This window comes from Sphaerodactylus townsendi, linkage group LG07 (genome assembly GCF_021028975.2).
Source record: "Sphaerodactylus townsendi isolate TG3544 linkage group LG07, MPM_Stown_v2.3, whole genome shotgun sequence".
NCBI lineage: Eukaryota > Metazoa > Chordata > Lepidosauria > Squamata > Sphaerodactylidae > Sphaerodactylus > Sphaerodactylus townsendi.
Genome location: NC_059431.1, coordinates 4,451,500 through 4,469,428, shown reverse-complemented (window position 1 = coordinate 4,469,428; position 17,929 = coordinate 4,451,500). Strand labels below are relative to the sequence as shown.

Sequence of the window (17,929 nt, the reverse complement as noted above, 5' to 3'; positions counted from 1 at the left end):
ACAACAGACACCCTGTGAGGTGGTTGGGGCTGAGAGAGCTCCGAAGAACTGTGACTAGCCCAAGGTCACCCAGCTGGCATGCGTTGGAGTACACAAGCTAATCTGGTTCACCAGATAAGCCTCCACAGCTCAAGTATCAGAGTGGGGAATCAAACCCAGTTCTCCAGATTGGAGTGCATTTGACCTTAAACACTACACCACACTTTGGGAGTAGATATGTCAGTAGATATGTCAGTCAACTGGTGGGACCTTCGACAATACAACTGATATACCTTTGCCCAGATTCCAGGTACACTCAGTCCTTAGACTGCTGATAAAATATCAGTGCCTTTATTCAAATGGCATTCTGCGGAATTCATAGGCATACTGCTTCTTGGACTTGATTGTTGCGGCTCAAGGGAAGAGCATCGTGTGGCCAGTCTCCTAGAAGTTCAAAGGACCTGGAGATCTCCCGGAAGTACAAATGACCTCCAGAATAAGAGACTCTCCTCAAGCAGCTACAGAGTGCAGACTCTATGGTATACCCTAGAATTCCAAACTCCTCTTCCTTCCATAGACTCTGTCTCTGAATCTCAGCAAGTTCCCCAGGATGATTGGAAGCCTTAGAGCAGCCACATCTGGCTAGGACTTCCCAGCCTGTGAGTTCAGCTCTTGCCAGCTCATTTCCTTTCTTCCAATATCCATCTGTCCAGGTACACTGAACTACCAAGGAATATAGAAATAAGACTCTCTCTCCTCCTGCAGCAGCAGCAGCAGCGGGGGGGAGGGTGCATGTGTGCATGCATGTGTGCGTGCGTGTGTGTTTGTGTGTGAGAGTGGGAAGAGACAATATCAGTTTTAGGACAGGGGTTCTCTGTGCTCCAGGGAAATTCTTGTTTTTTCTCATTCATGGGGCGGGGGTGATTTTTGAAAAGGGGCTACAATATCGACATAACAACAACAATAGCGATATCAATATAACAACACTTTTAAAAGCCTTTAACAAAGCTAGCAATCTTGTGACTGTCAGGTGTAATGTGATGTGTGCCTTTAAGAGTGAGTTGATGAGCAAAATTAAGAGAACCAGGAAAAGTAGTTAGAACTGGAACCAGGGAGAGTTCAGGGGGCAAACTGCACTGCAGGCAGTGGGGTGCCTCCTCACGTGTAAACAGAGAAACGCTAGGAGACCCCACTATAACCCCTCTGTGCAGGGAAGAGCCCTGGGGGAGGTGTTCCCTGCATAATGGGCCCCTGTCTCTTTTTCTCCTCTGCCCATTAATTTTTCTTCTTCCAACTCACTTTCCACTTTTCCGCTCTCCCTTGAACAACCCTGTCCATTTTGAGAAGTTCTTTCGAGCCCCCTTCGTACGCATTCACCCATATTCTTCTGCCTTTTCTTCAAGCCTGGCTCATTCTCCACCCATCTTTCCTGCAGGATCTTGGTTCCCAGTCCAGTCTTCGCCCTTCCTTCAGCCTCCTTCTGTCTGAGCTACCTTAGCTCCTCCACAGCCTACTGACTCTCAGCGCCTCAACTGGACCCTTCACTGAAATTTTGTAATCCCAGGCAAATCAGAGAACCATAGAGTTGGAAGAGACCCCAAGGGCCATCAAGTCCAACCCCCTGCCATGCAGGAACACACAATCAAACCACTCCCGACAGATGGCCATCCAGCCTCTCTTTAAAAACCTCCAAAGAAGGAGACTCCACCACTCTCCGAGGGAGTGCATTCCACTGTCAAACAGCCCTGATGGTCAGGAAGTTCTTCCTAATGTTTAGGTGGAATCTCTTTTCCGTCACCTTGAACCCATTGCTCTTGGTCCCAGTCTCTGGAGCAGCAGAAAACAAGCTTGCTCCCTCACCAACATGACATCCCTTCAGATATCTAAACAGGGCGATCAAGTCACCTCTTAGCCTTCTCTTCAACAAACTAAACATCCCCAGCTCCCTAAGTCTCTCTTTGTAGAGCATGGATTCCAGACCTTTGACCATTTTGGTTGCCCTCCTCTGGACCCGTTCCAGTTTGTCAATATCCGTCTTGAATTGCAGCCCAGAACTGTACACAATATTCCAGGTGAGGTCTAAGCAATGCAGAATAAAAAGGTACAATTACATCCGTCGATCTAGACACTATACGCGTATTGATACAGCCCAGAATCGCATTGGCTTTCTGGGCCGCCGCATCACACTGATGACTCATGTTCAGTTTGTGGCCTTCTAAGACTCCTAGATCCCTTTCGCATGTAGTGTTGTCAAGCCAGGTGTCACCCATCCTATAACTGTGCATTTCATTTTTTTTCTGCCTCAATGTAGTATCTTACATTATCTCTGTGGAAATTCATTTTAATGTTTTGGCCCAGCTCTCTCTGATCTGTCCAGGTCATTTTGAATTCTGACTCTGCCCTCTGGGGTATTAGATACCCCTCTTATTTTGATGTCACCTGCAAAATCAGCAACTTTCCTCTCCCTTGCAGAAAATGAGCTACAAACTGCTTCCTTTCATGAGCTACCAAAGTGACTCTTCCAATCAGTGACAAAACTTCATTAGCAAAAGCAACAGCGAACAAAGCAGTGTACAGTACGAAATTACCATATTTGTTGCTAATAATTTCTAGCCCCAGTCAAATGGGCAACTTTCATTACCCTCCAAGAAAACGAGTATCGCCGGGAACCAACTTTATAAATATACCATGATCCTCGCGGCTAATAATTTCCAATCTAGAATTTCTCAGGGCCACCCTGAGACGGACTATAACAGGCTTGTAATATGCATCTCCCGAACTCGTAACGTGCATTTCATTGCTCTGCAATCCAAAATGAGATGCGTTGCCAGCTTTTGGAAGTTCTCTAATTTAAATGAGAATCGGGAAGCGAAATGCAACGCAGCGAAAATATTTCAAAAGCGCGAAAGGACGGGAAATGGGGGAAATCAACTAATTCCTTTTAATTAAAAAAAAGCAAAGCCATTTTGAACGTCTAATAGAGACAGGCCTCTTTTTTCCCAAGCGTTTGCAAATGCCACTTGCAATTGGCGCCCCACTTATGATTTGAGTCATGAGATGGTTGCCCGTAATTGAATCGGCCCATTTCACTGCCCCCCACGACCCGCTTCGGCCTCCATCGGCGTGTGTACGAAGTTCGGCTATTTCGTAATGCGTTAAGCTGTGAGCCCGGGGCGGCTTCGCTTCTCCACAGTTCGTAGGTCTGGCGGGTGAGAAAAAGCAAATGTTTCTCTTTGCTTTTGCAGATTGTCACACACAAAAAAACACCCCGTATCTGTCGTCGTGGGTTTGAAAAGGCAAATTGCCACCAACCCCCATGCCTGGTTGTTTGGCTGAGAGGGAGAGAAGTGGAGGGTGGTTTAAAGAATTGATTCGGCCCGAAGCATTGCTATAAAAAGGCATTTCTACCCGCAGCGTCAGAAATGATGGCGTTTATGGGCGAAATTTATTTCCCATTCTCCCATGCTAGATTTGATGGGTGAATGAATGGATGCTGTAAATTTCAGTCTGAGCTTAGTCTATAGTGACTGATGTCGGCTTAATGGCATATATCAAATAAGTTTCTGATCAATGGTGGCCAATTTCGGAGAGATCCGCACAGGCTGAAAGCTGACAGCCCCGAGTGGAGAAATTACAGGCCCGGGAAGTTTCCGAAGCAACTTTCAAAACAAGCCTGGATTGACTATTTAGGGTTGGGATGTTCGAGCGCTTTGTCAAGCCACTGCCATTTCACGCCTGCTGTCTCTTTCCTTCTGGCTCCACCGCTAGAAAAAGAAAAAGAAAAAGAAAAATTCAGAAGCACATGGAAGGATTAAACTTTTTACGAGAGTTTTCTGCATCCAGAAAAACGAAACGAAACCACGATATCCCTTTTACCGAGGAATGACCAGAAACGGGGGCGCATAAAAACATTGTTATTGCAAATTAGCAACGCCTCAGCCTTGTGGGTTCTGTGGGGCAGTACTTGGAAGGAGATTTTTAAAGAACCAATTTTTACAGCAACTCTGGACACTTTTCTTAACAATTAACGCTTGCTTGAAAACATCAGCATTTAACGTTACGATTCAAGGTCCTGTTCAGGTTGCATTTCGAGTCCTTCTAAATTTACAGTCTACTGATATTACCAAGTCCAAATTCTTCTTAACTGCAAGTTGGACTGGCTGGCTCCTGAAGACTCCAAGGGCTTGATGAACAGGTTGCAACATGATGAAGGTTTCCAGGAGAACTCTCACCCATTACAACCACAAAAAAAGAAACCCTGAAACAATAAACTCCAACATTTACAACATAGCTTAACAACAGCCAGTAGTCCCCAGCAATATTGAAATTGGTATTGAGGAAAACTTTCGCGGGCGGAATCCCTTAGGGTGCTGTGTGGTTTCCGGGCTGTCTGGCCGTGTTCTAGCAGCATTCTCTCCTGACGTTTCGCCTGCATCTGTGGCTGGCATCTTCAGAGGATCTTTTTTCTTGGAACAATTTCTCCCCGTAGAGATGTTCAATGTATTGTCGAAGGCTTTCACGGCCGGAATCCTCTGAAGATGCCAGCCACAGATGCAGGCGAAACGTCAGGAGAGAATGCTGCTAGAATTTCTGACCATACAGCCCGGAAGCCACCTGGCACCCAAATGACCTGAAATGCAACTTAACAAGGTGTTAAGGGCTTATAGAAATCAAGGTCCAAGTCTGGTAGCCTTGCTTCTTCTGCAAAAGAGCTCTTGCAGCCTCTCTGCTGCTCCGAGTCTCCACCCCCTTACTGGGTCAACCCATTCTGGGCCAACCCATTCTGGGCATGGGGGTTACACAAGCTTTCGGGCTCTACAGACCTATTCATCAGGCAGATATAATTAAAATAATGAAGGTGTGGAAAGGACAAAACATCCAGGTTTAGATCATGTCATCCCTTGCTGCATACTACCAGGCTCCCAGACCCTAAGAGCAGGATGGGCTGTGTGTGATGTCATTTCCAGGTAATCAGTTGGAAATGACATCACAGGATCTGCATCACAGTCCCCCTCGCAGGGTGCACCCCCGTAAAGTTCCTGGCATGCACAAGTGGCAACCCGGATTGTCATTGCTGGCTGATGTGTGTAACGTTAGACCCTGTGTGATATTAGAGCCACTGTGGTATCGTGGTTAAGAGCCGGTGGACTCTGATCTGGAGAACCGGCTTTGATTCCCCGCTCCTCCACGTGAGCAGCGGACTCATGTGCGGTGAACTGGATTTGTTGCCTTGTTCCTTCACATGAAGCCTACTGGGTGGCCTTGGGCCTGTCACAGCTCTCTCAGAACTCTCTCAGCCCCCACTTGCATCTCAAAGGTGTCTGTTGTGGAGCGAGGAAGGGAAGGCGTTTGTAAGCCACTTTGAGAGAAAGGTGGGGTATGAATCCAAACAACTCTTCCTCCCCTTTTCTTCTTCTTCTTCCTTTTTTTAAAAGCATGGGTTACTACTAGGGCAGTGGTGGCGAACCTATGGCATGGGTGCCCGAGGTGGCACTCAGAGCCCCCTCTGTGGGCACGCACATACAGAACCCCCCCCCCCACACACACACACACATCTAGGCTGGCTGGGCTGCCGGGCTCGATTATTAGCATTAAACCTAAGACCTAATTTTGGGGAAGCAGTGTAGGTAACTCTGTTAAGTGCTGTTAAACCCCACTGATTTTCATGCGAAGAACTAAAACACGATCCTTTACCTGGGAGTAAGATCGGTTGCTGGCAATGGGGCTTGCTTCTGAGTAAACCCTCCTAGAGTCATGATTCACCTGTTGGAAGAGTTGCACGGTTGCTTCAAAGCAAAGCCACCATCACCAAGCTTACTCCCGAGTAACGCACGCCTCGAAGCCAACTTTTTTTTCTAAACTAAAACCTCAGTCTTCAGGTTAAATTGCCGTGTTGGCACTTTGCGATAAATAAATGGGTTTTAGGTTGCAATTTGGGCACTCGGTCTCGAAAAGGTTCACCATCACTGGACTAGGGCTTTCAGTAGACCTCTGGCCTCCCGTGGGGAATGGAGGAGTTGTCAGATCCAGGTTGGGAAACTCCTGGATATTTGGGGGAAGAGGACCTTGGTGGGGTACAGTGTCAGGGCTACAGACCTACGAAACTACAATTCCCACGATGCACCAGTCCCCGCCAAAACTCCCCGGTGGGAAAACGGACCAATGAGCAACCATTGCCCTTATTCAAATGGACTATATATGCTGGAACAGAGGGCACAGACCCTCAGTTCCGGCACCCTGTAGGGCCACACATATCAATAAAGTTCGTTTGAGTGTGTTCAGCCTTACATACAGTGCCACACAGTCCTCCACTCGACTTCGTTTGAGTGTGTTCAGCCTTACATACAGTGCCACACAGTCCTCCAAATCATCCATGTTCTCCAGGGGGCCTGATCTCTGTAGTCTGGAGACGACCTGTAATTCTGGAGAATCCCCAGGCCCCACCTGGAGGCTGGCATCCCAAGTTGGCACTAACAAGCAGATTTGGTCCCAGTGTTTGGACAACCATTCACTGACTCTGAATGTAGCCTGTGGCCACTTTTGTTAACCCTAACCTGCCCAGAAGACAGCGCCGAGAGATGCCAATCAGGCTAACCATCTGGGACAGGGGTCTGCAACCTGCGGCTCTCCAGATGTTCATGGACTATTTTTATTTATTTATTTATTTAACTTAATATACCGCCCCATCCCCGAAGGGCTCTGGGCAGTGTACAACATAAAACCATACATAAAATCGGCATATAGAGCTTCCATAAATATAATAAAAACAGCAGTTATCCTAAGACGGCATCCCACCTAAACCCAATCCTCCTAAAAAGAAGGAGAGAGAGGCAGTGGGTCCTGATGGTATTAGGGCCAAGGTCTCAATAATGGATTACAGTGATGGCATTAGGGACCCAAGGACGCGGTTTAGAGGCACCACTCAGCGGCTAGTATCTCCAAAGGCCCGGTCTGGAACAATAAGTCTTGCAGGAGGCCCTGCGAGGAATAGCCAAGGTCCGCGCCAGACGGACCCGCTGGAGGGAGAGTGTTCCTAGGGGCGATTGAAGCAGTAGAGGCCCTGTAGCTCGAAGTGGAGGCCAGCACGCGCATCAGTGAGGGGGCAGGGATCTCCCGATATAAGGATGACTCTACCCGGCTTGCCGAGGGTAGTGTTCATTGCCCCGGAGCGTATGGTAGGCAATGCGGTCCCGGAGGTACGAGGGTGCCAGACCGCGTAAGGCCTTAAAGGTCAAAACCCACACCTTGAAGATTGGCCATGCTGGCAGGGGCTGATGGGATTTGTAGTCCATGAACATCTGGAGAGCCGCAGGTTGCAGACCCCTGATCCGGGATAACCCAAGCTGGCGCGAGGTACCTTCGCCAGCGCCTCCGATCCATCCGCCCGCCTTTAGCAGAAGTTGAGTTTAGGCTTCACGCCGGCATCTCTCCACCCGTCCGACACGGGGCCACATCTCTGTGGCTTAATTACCCCCCCCCCCTTTCCCAAGGAAGGCACGCATGATCGGCACGCCTGGGCGTATGTATTAATACATATGTATGTGGACTTTTACGCGTCAGTTCTGTGGGGCTCAGAACTTCAAAAGGAACCTGCAGAATCACAGCCGACGATATAAAAGATCAAACGGAATATCTTTTAAACAGATCTGAGAAGATTAATTTTCATCCAGAGTTACTGCAGGAGGTTTTCCTCCCCCCTCCCCGATATTTTTTTCGCTCTTCCTTTAGATTCTTTGATCTGTTTTGATGTCTTTTTCAGCCCATCTTTTCGCATTTAAAAAAAAAGTTTAAAATCTTCTCATTTCTCCCCCCCCCCACCCATCTTTCTCCCCCCCACCTCACCCCAGTCATGCCGACTTCCCAGGGTAAGAAATTCACTCAAAAAGAAAAACCCTCTTCCGCCCGATCTGGGTTTGTCTGGGATGTCTCTCTGTTGGCGAGGAGACGGAGGGAATCCAGAAGATGGCCAAATAATGGAAAAGAAATAATGGAAATAGAAATTTCCAAATAATGGAAAAGAAATGTCAATTCAGGACAGACAGATCGCCCCTTCCGCACGTGCAGAATAATGCACTTTCAATCCACTTTCGCAATTGTTTGCAAGTGGGTTTTGCTCTTCCGCGCAGTAAAATCCAGCTGCAAAGTGCATTGGAAGTGGATTGAAAGTGCATGTGCAGAAGAAGAAGAAGAAGAAGAGGAGGAGGAGGAGGAGGAGGAGGAGGAGGAGGAGGAGGAGGAGTTTGGATTTATGTCCCCCCTTTCTCTTCTGGAAGGAGACTCAAAGGGGCTTACAATCTCCTTGCCCTTCCCCCCTCACCACAAACACCCTGTGAGGTAGGTGGGGCTGAGAGAGCTCCGAGAAGCTGTGACTAGCCCAAGGTCGCCCAGCTGGCGTGTGTGGGAGTGTACAGGCTAATGTGAATTCCCCAGATAAGCCTCCACAGGTCAGGCGGCAGAGCTGGGAATCAAACCCAGTTCCTCCAGAACTCATGGCTACAAGGTTGGATGTTGCTACCAGAGCTGTAGCAAGGAGGAATGGCGGCCAGGCCAACTGTGTGCCCTGCACCTCTGCCACACTCCTGCCCCATCCCAAAACGCCCCCACCACGCCTCTGGGTCAGTGAGTGCCTGGGGCAAGACGCCACCCTCCCCCCGGGTGCTACACCACTGATGCCTACTTCCTCTGATATTCTTGAATTAGAACTCATCTCTTCCGAGCAATTGAGCTGCCCCCAACCTCCTACCTCCGCCACCCCTCTGCCCACCTCTCGGGCACCTGCCCACCTCACCCCCCATTAAACCCAGTCCTGACAAAATGTTTCCTTCAGCACTAAGAAGTGTTCTCAGCTACTGGCAGTTTGCTGTTTCTCCTGGAATGGTTCTATCGTGTTGCAGTCTTTGCAAAAGTCACAGTTCCTAACAGCGAACTACCCAGAGTCAGGGTCTGAAATCCATTTTGCGCCAAGATGGAGACAGTAACTCGACCCTACAGGTACCAGATTGACGCGTATTGACTCAGCAACTCAGCCACTGTGTGTGCGAGCCCCACAAGACATAACCACAGGTGGTTATTACTGGCACAGCCTGTTTGTTAACGTCCGCATTACGCCGAAAACCTCTTTGCAGCTTGAAAAGGTGTTTCTTTTAACTCGACGCCCAACAAAACCCCCCCGTGGAGTTTCTCTCTTCCTCCCCTTCCTCCCCCTTTCTCTTGATTTGTTTTTCAGGAATATATATATATATAAATTTTAATCCAACCACCTCCCGCAAAGTACCGAGCAGGCCGGCCTGCCTGCCAAGCCGGTTTGGGCTGATCTCAGGCCAAGACGCAGGGTGCCGGAAATTTAATCCTGGGTTTCCCAAAATCTAATCGAAATGGCACAAGGCGCGATTAATAATTTATCGCTTTATTACTGATACGATGCCATGGACCATCACGGCACCTGAATAATTGATCGGCCGGGAGGGGTAGTTCGTCCTTCGCTAAAGTAGAAGAAGTTTGACTGGAGCATTACTAGGGAAAGCTAGGTAAATGAACTGAAAGGGATTTCTGCTTTCGGCCCCCCGCTGTCTTGACTGGAAGGGGGAAACAATTAGAGGAGGAGGAGGAGGAGGAGGAGGAGGAGGAGGAGGAGCAGTCGAAGCAGAAGAAGCAGAAGAAGCAGAAGAAGCAGAAGAAGAGGAGGAGAGGAGGAGAGGAGGAGGAGGAGGAGGAGGAGTTTGGATTTATACCCCACCTTTATCTTCTGTAAGGAGCCTCAAGGTGGCTTCCAAGCTCCTTTCCCTTCCTCTCCCCACAACAGACACCTTGTGAGGCAGGTGGGGCTGGGAGAGTTCTGAGAGGACTGTGACTAGCCCAAGGTCACCCAGCAGGAATGTAGGAGCATGGAAACACGTCTGGTTCACCAGATAAGCCTCCGCCACTCAGGTGGAGGAGTGGGGAATCAAACCCGGTTCTACCAGATTAGAATCCACCTGCTCTGAACCACTACACCACACTGAATTAGGGCAAATGCAAGCCGGGAAGTGATGGGAGCAAGGGTAGGAAACGGAGAGGAGGAGAGTGTAGGAAACAGACAGCTCAGCCAGCGATGGGGGAAACCTCTGGGTAGGACTTGAGCATCCTCCATCACTACAGTTCATCTCCAGACTGTGAAGATCAGAAAGGCATAAGCATAAGCATTTATTGTCATTGTGCACACACAACGAAATTTACAGCAGCATTCCTCAATGCACACAATTTCAGACTGATACCCCATCCTCACTTTCCCCTTCCTCCACCCATCCCTACACAGCCCCAAACACATCAACACGAAGCCACGGAGTTCAGCATAGCCACAGCTCTAGAGTAGAAGCTGTCTCTAAGCCTCTTTGTCCTAGTTTTGATAGACCTGTATCGTCTGCCGGATGGCAACAGTTCAAAAAGAGAGTGTGCTGGATGAGACGGGTCTCTCAGAATATTTTGGGCTTTCTTTAGGCTTCAGGAATTGTAGAGTTCTCCCAAGGAGGGGAGAGGGCAGCCAATAATCCTCTGTGATCACCCTTTGGAGCGCCTTCCTATCTGCCACTGTGCAACTGGAGAACCATACACAGATGCAGGAGGTTAAGACACTCTCTATAGCACAGCGGTAAAAGGACACCAGGAGTTTTCCATTCAGTTGTTGTTTCCTCAAAAGTCTCAGATAGTACAGTCTCAGATAGTACAGTCTCAGATAGTACAGTCAGTTTCCCCTGGAGGAAACGGCTGCTTTGGAGGGTGACCTCTATCGCACTGTACCCCACTGTCTTCCCCAAGTTCCATTCCCAAACCTGCAGGAGTTCACCCACCTAGATATAGCAACCCTCCCCCCTCCCCATCCCCAGTGGCAAAGGGGGAACTTGGACCAGTCGCGTACTCTCAGCCTGACCGACTTCGCAGGGTTGTTGTAAGGGTAAATTGGTGGAGAGGACTGGACAACAATTGAAGCTGCTTGGGGCTCCCACTGAGGAGGAAGGCACGTGATGAACGAATTAAGAAAATAACCGCTGTCTTCATTACATTCTCACGTAGGTTTGATGCCATCTTGTTGGTAATTGATTTTAATGTTGATATCTTGTATATTGCTTTTAGGTTATTGCTTTTTTTTTTTGCTTTTTTTCCCTTAGGAGAGGGAAGGCAGGAAGAGGTGAGCCGGGGTCTTACATACCCAGGGTCATGCTGATGGCCACTTTGGGGTCAATAGGAATTTTCCTTTGACCCAGATTGATCTCAGAGGGTCTTTTTGTCTTTCTTGGAGCCTGTCGCAGGGGTTGCGGGGGGTTGGGGAAGGTCGTTGAGAGTTGGTTGTTGTGGGCTTTCTGGCATCGATGCGTCTGTAGCTGGCATCTTCAGAGGTGCATCACACTTCTCTGGAAGGGGGCCAGACTTCTCTGAAGTCCCCACAATCCACTGTGCAACAGACCGGAAAACCCACAACAACCAGTATGATCCAGCAGTAAAAGCCTTCGACAGTGGTTGTGAATTGCCTGCACTGTGCAGGAGTTGGGCCAGGTGATCTTAGAGCAGTGATTTTAGAGACCGAGTGCCAGGGGCGGAGCAAGCGGAAACTGCGTCCAGGGCATGTGTGCACCCTGTGCCCCTGCCACATCCATCTACCCCCACCCTGCCCAGGAACGCACTGGAACGCCCCAAAACATCCCCAGCATACCCAGTGCATTGCGCCCCCTTTCCCCCTGGTGCTACACCACTGCAGAGTGCCCAAATTGGGGCAACAGTGCGCGTGCCCACAAAAAGGGCTCTGAGTGCCACCTCTGGCACGCGTGCCATAGGTTCGCCACAACTGCCTTAGAGGATAGCCAGTACATCCCACCACATTGAAGACTGTGTAAGGTGTGTTGGCTATGCTTTAACCACTAATCCAGAAGCTACAGCCTTCTCTCTTTTTTCCCACCTTATAACAGAATGGGGGAACAGGCAGTGGCGTAGGAGGTTAAGAGCAGCAGTGGCGTAGGAGGTTAAGAGCTCGTGTATCTAATCTGGAGGAACCGGGTTTGATTCCCAGCTCTGCCGCCTGAGCTGTGGAGGCTTATCTGGGGAATTCAGATTAGCCTGTGCACTCCCACACATGCCCGCTGGGCGACCTTGGGCTAGTCACAGCTTCTCGGAGCTCTCTCTGCCCCACCTACCTCACAGGGTGTTTGTTGTGAGGGGGGAAGGGCAAGGAGATTGTCAGCCCCTTTGAGTCTCCTGCAGGAGAGAAAGGGGGGATATGAATCCAAAACTCTTCTTCTTCTTCTTCTTAACACCATAGCCACCATCCGAAAGAAGAGTTGGCAGAGAAGAGGTTAATAGAATCAGGAGAGAGCTACATTGGCAGAAGGTTCTTTTTTCCCCTGTTTGCCCCCGTTCAGTTTCTCGCTGGCAGTTAAATAGAAAGCAAGGCCTCCCGCCTTATTACTATCATTGTGCTGCGATATTGCATTAAAGGAGTTTAGGGTTTCAAATTGAATGTCAAATATAATATTGCGGTGGAAGCTTGAAGAGTGAGCCGGCGAGCGGCTCAGCTCCAGCGGCCTGTTATCGTCTCCGCTGGAGACCACGCTGCACAAGCGATCTGATGGCCAGCTTGCCGACTAATCTTTGCTTGCTAGCTGAAACTTACCGGGAGGGAGGAGGGAGGCGTTGTTGGGGGCTGGGAAGATCAGTGGGAGTTGGTCCGAAGGGACCCAATTCAGGAGTTGCAGAGCACCAGGAGGCAATGGCGATTGGTCAGCTGTGGAAACTGAAGACCGTGGCTATCTTGACTGAGTGAATCCATCTCGTCTTGGGTCTTCCTCTCTTTGTTTTTGCCAACTTCAACTTTTCCTAGCATTATTGTCTTTCCCAATGACTTTTGTTTACTCATAATGTGACCAAAGTATGATAGCCTCAGTTTTAGCTTCTAGGGAGAGTTCAGGCTTGATTTGATCTAGCACCCACTAATTTGTCTTTTGAATAGTCGACAATATTCGTAAAACTTTCCTCCATCACCACATTTCAAAGGAAGTGGCTGTCTTCCCGTCAGCCTTCTTCGTTGTCCAACTTTCAAGCCCATACTTAGTAAATACGCAATACTATGGCATGAATTAACTTGATCTTGGTGACACATCTTTACACTTAAGAACCTTTTCTAGCTCAGTGTATTGTCAAGAAGAAGAAGAGGAGGAGTTTGGATTTATATCCCCCCTTTCTCTCCTGCAGGAGACTCAAAGGGGCTGACAATCTCCTTGCCCTTCCCCCCTCACAACAAACACCCTGTGAGGTAGGTGGGGCTGAGAGGGCTCTGAGAAGCTGTGACTAGCCCAAGGTCACCCAGCTGGCATGTGTGGGAGTCCACAGGCTAATCTGAATTCCCCAGATAAGCCTCCACAGCTCAGGCGGCAGAGCTGGGAATCAAACCCGGTTCCTCCAGATTAGATACATGAGCTCTTAACCTCCTACGCCACTGCTGCTCTCAAAGGCTTTCTTGGCCAGAATCTCAGGGGTGTTGTGGAGTTTCCAGGTTGTGTTGCCGTGTTCCAGTAGCATTTTCTCCTGACGTTTCGCCTGCCTCTGTGGCTGGCATCTTCAGAGGATCTGACGGTAGTAAAGCAAGTGGAGTATAAATACCTGTGGAATGTCTAGGGTGGGAGAAAGAACCAACTTGCATTGGTTAACAAGTGGAAAGGGTGCAATTAACAAGCGTGCTTAGCATGTGTTGAGCATAATCCACCCATTTTAGCACATGCAAGTAACGATGAAGTTGCACAATCAATTAATGAGGTCATCTGCATAGTAGTTGCCTGGCATTTTAATCCATTTGATTGCTTCCTGCCTGGAGACATCCTGTGTCTGGGTGACGTTCACTAACCGTTGTCTTGATTCTTGTGTTTTTAAGTACTGGTAGCCACATTTTGTTCATGTTCATGGTTTCTTCCTTTCTGTTGAAATTGTCCATATGCTTGTGGATTTCAAGGGCTTCTCTGTGCAGTCTGACGTAGTGATTGTCAGAGTGGTGCAGAATTTCTCTGTTTTCAAATAACATTCTGTGTCCAGCTTGGTTCTATCATGTGCTCTGCTATTGCTGATTTTTCCAGCTGAATTAGCCTGCAATGCCTTTTCGTGTTCTTTGATTCGTGTCTGGGCACTGCGTTTTGTCGTCCCTACGTAGATTCCTCCACAGCCGCACAGTCTGCGGCAGACTCCTGCAGAAGTTAGAAGATCCCTCCTATCCTTTGCTGATTGTCGCGTTTGTGGAATAGCTCCTCCATGACTCCCCAGTCTCAATCTCCTTCAGCTTTCTCGGTTGACGTCTCCCTCTGGGGTTGATGACAGAGCCGAGGAATAGACAGTCTTGAGCGGGAACATGAAGAAACTTGTAAATCACGTCTGACAGGGCAGTTGCTCTGTACATGAAGTCGAATTGTGGGAGGCCGTGTTCTTTTCAATGTGCTGTTTAAGGCTTTGGGTTCCATTTTTGATGATGGGGAGGGACGGGGGTAAAAAAGGACACACACACCCCCACCAGGTCAAGTCTGCCTTTGACAACCCCGCTGTTAAAATAACATGGCAGCAGCCTCGCGCTTATCCGACCGGCGCTCGCTGTTTAGTGACAACCTAACAGAGCCTTCAGAACGTCCATCAATCATGGAGATAATTTTCCGTCTCATCAATTATGCAAATTAAACCACACACACACACAAAAAAACCCCTCTATGTTCAAATAACACTATGGGTCTGACATAAACCTGTGAAAGCAAGGAATTCACAACAGGTTGGGAGTCCTTCTATAGACTATGAGGAGTTTCCAACACTGGTGGTAAACTGAACATCTCCTTCATAAACCAGAGGGGTAAGTCAGAGCTTTTTACTCTGTGCAAACTGCAGGAACACATGAAAACATGAGACTGCTCATATTGGGTCCCATGCAAGTCACAGTGTGGCATAGTGGTTAAGAGCAGGTGCACTCTAATCTGGAGAACCGGGTTTGATTTTCTGCTTTGCCACTTGTGCTGTGGAGGCTTATCTGGGGAACCACATTAGTGTGTGCACTCCAACACATGCCAGCTGGGTGACCTTGAGCCAGTCACAGTTCTCTCAGACCTCTCTTAGCCTCATCTGCCTCACAAGGTGTCTGTTGTGGGGAGAGAAAGGGAAGGCAATTGAGTCTCCTCAAAAGATAGGAGGAAGATTGCTTAGTTGTACCTATTAGTATTATGTTCGTGTAACCAAATGTTTGTACAGCCGGCTATTATAAGTCCTTAACATGCATAGATGGTTTTTAAATATATGGATGTAGAGTTATATAGGTAGATAGAAGAAGAAGAAGAAGAAGAAGAAGAAGAAGAAGAAGAAGAAGAATCCCCCCCCCCCACCACCCCCCCCCCCCACAACCCCCCCCCCCCAACCCCCCCCCCCCCCCCACCCCCCCCCCCACACCCACCCCCCCCACCACCCACCCCCCCCAACACCCCCCCCCCCCCCCACCGCCCCCACCCCCCCCCCCCCCCCCCCCCCCCCCCCCCCACCCCCCCCTCCCCCAACATTGCTTCCCCCCCCCCCCCCCCCCCCCCCCCCCCCCACCCCCCCCCCCCCCCACCCCCCCCCCCCCCCACCCCCCCCCCCCCCCACCCCCCCCCCCCCCCACCCCCCCCCCCCCCCACCCCCCCCCCCCCCCACCCCCCCCCCCCCCCACCCCCCCCCCCCCCCACCCCCCCCCCCCCCCACCCCCCCCCCCCCCCACCCCCCCCCCCCCCCACCCCCCCCCCCCCCCACCCCCCCCCCCCCCCACCCCCCCCCCCCCCCACCCCCCCCCCCCCCCACCCCCCCCCCCCCCCACCCCCCCCCCCCCCCACCCCCCCCCCCCCCCACCCCCCCCCCCCCCCACCCCCCCCCCCCCCCACCCCCCCCCCCCCCCACCCCCCCCCCCCCCCACCCCCCCCCCCCCCCACCCCCCCCCCCCCCCACCCCCCCCCCCCCCCACCCCCCCCCCCCCCCACCCCCCCCCCCCCCCACCCCCCCCCCCCCCCACCCCCCCCCCCCCCCACCCCCCCCCCCCCCCACCCCCCCCCCCCCCCACCCCCCCCCCCCCCCACCCCCCCCCCCCCCCACCCCCCCCCCCCCCCACCCCCCCCCCCCCCCACCCCCCCCCCCCCCCACCCCCCCCCCCCCCCACCCCCCCCCCCCCCCACCCCCCCCCCCCCCCACCCCCCCCCCCCCCCACCCCCCCCCCCCCCCACCCCCCCCCCCCCCCACCCCCCCCCCCCCCCACCCCCCCCCCCCCCCACCCCCCCCCCCCCCCACCCCCCCCCCCCCCCACCCCCCCCCCCCCCCACCCCCCCCCCCCCCCACCCCCCCCCCCCCCCACCCCCCCCCCCCCCCACCCCCCCCCCCCCCCACCCCCCCCCCCCCCCACCCCCCCCCCCCCCCACCCCCCCCCCCCCCCACCCCCCCCCCCCCCCACCCCCCCCCCCCCCCACCCCCCCCCCCCCCCACCCCCCCCCCCCCCCACCCCCCCCCCCCCCCACCCCCCCCCCCCCCCACCCCCCCCCCCCCCCACCCCCCCCCCCCCCCACCCCCCCCCCCCCCCACCCCCCCCCCCCCCCACCCCCCCCCCCCCCCACCCCCCCCCCCCCCCACCCCCCCCCCCCCCCACCCCCCCCCCCCCCCACCCCCCCCCCCCCCCACCCCCCCCCCCCCCCACCCCCCCCCCCCCCCACCCCCCCCCCCCCCCACCCCCCCCCCCCCCCACCCCCCCCCCCCCCCACCCCCCCCCCCCCCCACCCCCCCCCCCCCCCACCCCCCCCCCCCCCCACCCCCCCCCCCCCCCACCCCCCCCCCCCCCCACCCCCCCCCCCCCCCACCCCCCCCCCCCCCCACCCCCCCCCCCCCCCACCCCCCCCCCCCCCCACCCCCCCCCCCCCCCACCCCCCCCCCCCCCCACCCCCCCCCCCCCCCACCCCCCCCCCCCCCCACCCCCCCCCCCCCCCACCCCCCCCCCCCCCCACCCCCCCCCCCCCCCACCCCCCCCCCCCCCCACCCCCCCCCCCCCCCACCCCCCCCCCCCCCCACCCCCCCCCCCCCCCACCCCCCCCCCCCCCCACCCCCCCCCCCCCCCACCCCCCCCCCCCCCCACCCCCCCCCCCCCCCACCCCCCCCCCCCCCCACCCCCCCCCCCCCCCACCCCCCCCCCCCCCCACCCCCCCCCCCCCCCACCCCCCCCCCCCCCCACCCCCCCCCCCCCCCACCCCCCCCCCCCCCCACCCCCCCCCCCCCCCACCCCCCCCCCCCCCCACCCCCCCCCCCCCCCACCCCCCCCCCCCCCCACCCCCCCCCCCCCCCACCCCCCCCCCCCCCCACCCCCCCCCCCCCCCACCCCCCCCCCCCCCCACCCCCCCCCCCCCCCACCCCCCCCCCCCCCCACCCCCCCCCCCCCCCACCCCCCCCCCCCCCCACCCCCCCCCCCCCCCACCCCCCCCCCCCCCCACCCCCCCCCCCCCCCACCCCCCCCCCCCCCCACCCCCCCCCCCCCCCACCCCCCCCCCCCCCCACCCCCCCCCCCCCCCACCCCCCCCCCCCCCCACCCCCCCCCCCCCCCACCCCCCCCCCCCCCCACCCCCCCCCCCCCCCACCCCCCCCCCCCCCCACCCCCCCCCCCCCCCACCCCCCCCCCCCCCCACCCCCCCCCCCCCCCACCCCCCCCCCCCCCCACCCCCCCCCCCCCCCACCCCCCCCCCCCCCCACCCCCCCCCCCCCCCACCCCCCCCCCCCCCCACCCCCCCCCCCCCCCACCCCCCCCCCCCCCCACCCCCCCCCCCCCCCACCCCCCCCCCCCCCCACCCCCCCCCCCCCCCACCCCCCCCCCCCCCCACCCCCCCCCCCCCCCACCCCCCCCCCCCCCCACCCCCCCCCCCCCCCACCCCCCCCCCCCCCCACCCCCCCCCCCCCCCACCCC

General features: G+C 55.1%; 1 protein-coding gene across 11 annotated transcripts in view; it reads left to right on the top strand.

Annotated features, from left to right (window-relative positions):
• The window catches only part of CELF4 (CUGBP Elav-like family member 4), a 912,878-nt gene that overhangs the window by 702,567 nt on the left and 192,382 nt on the right, over positions 1-17,929 (top strand). The window lies entirely within an intron of this gene.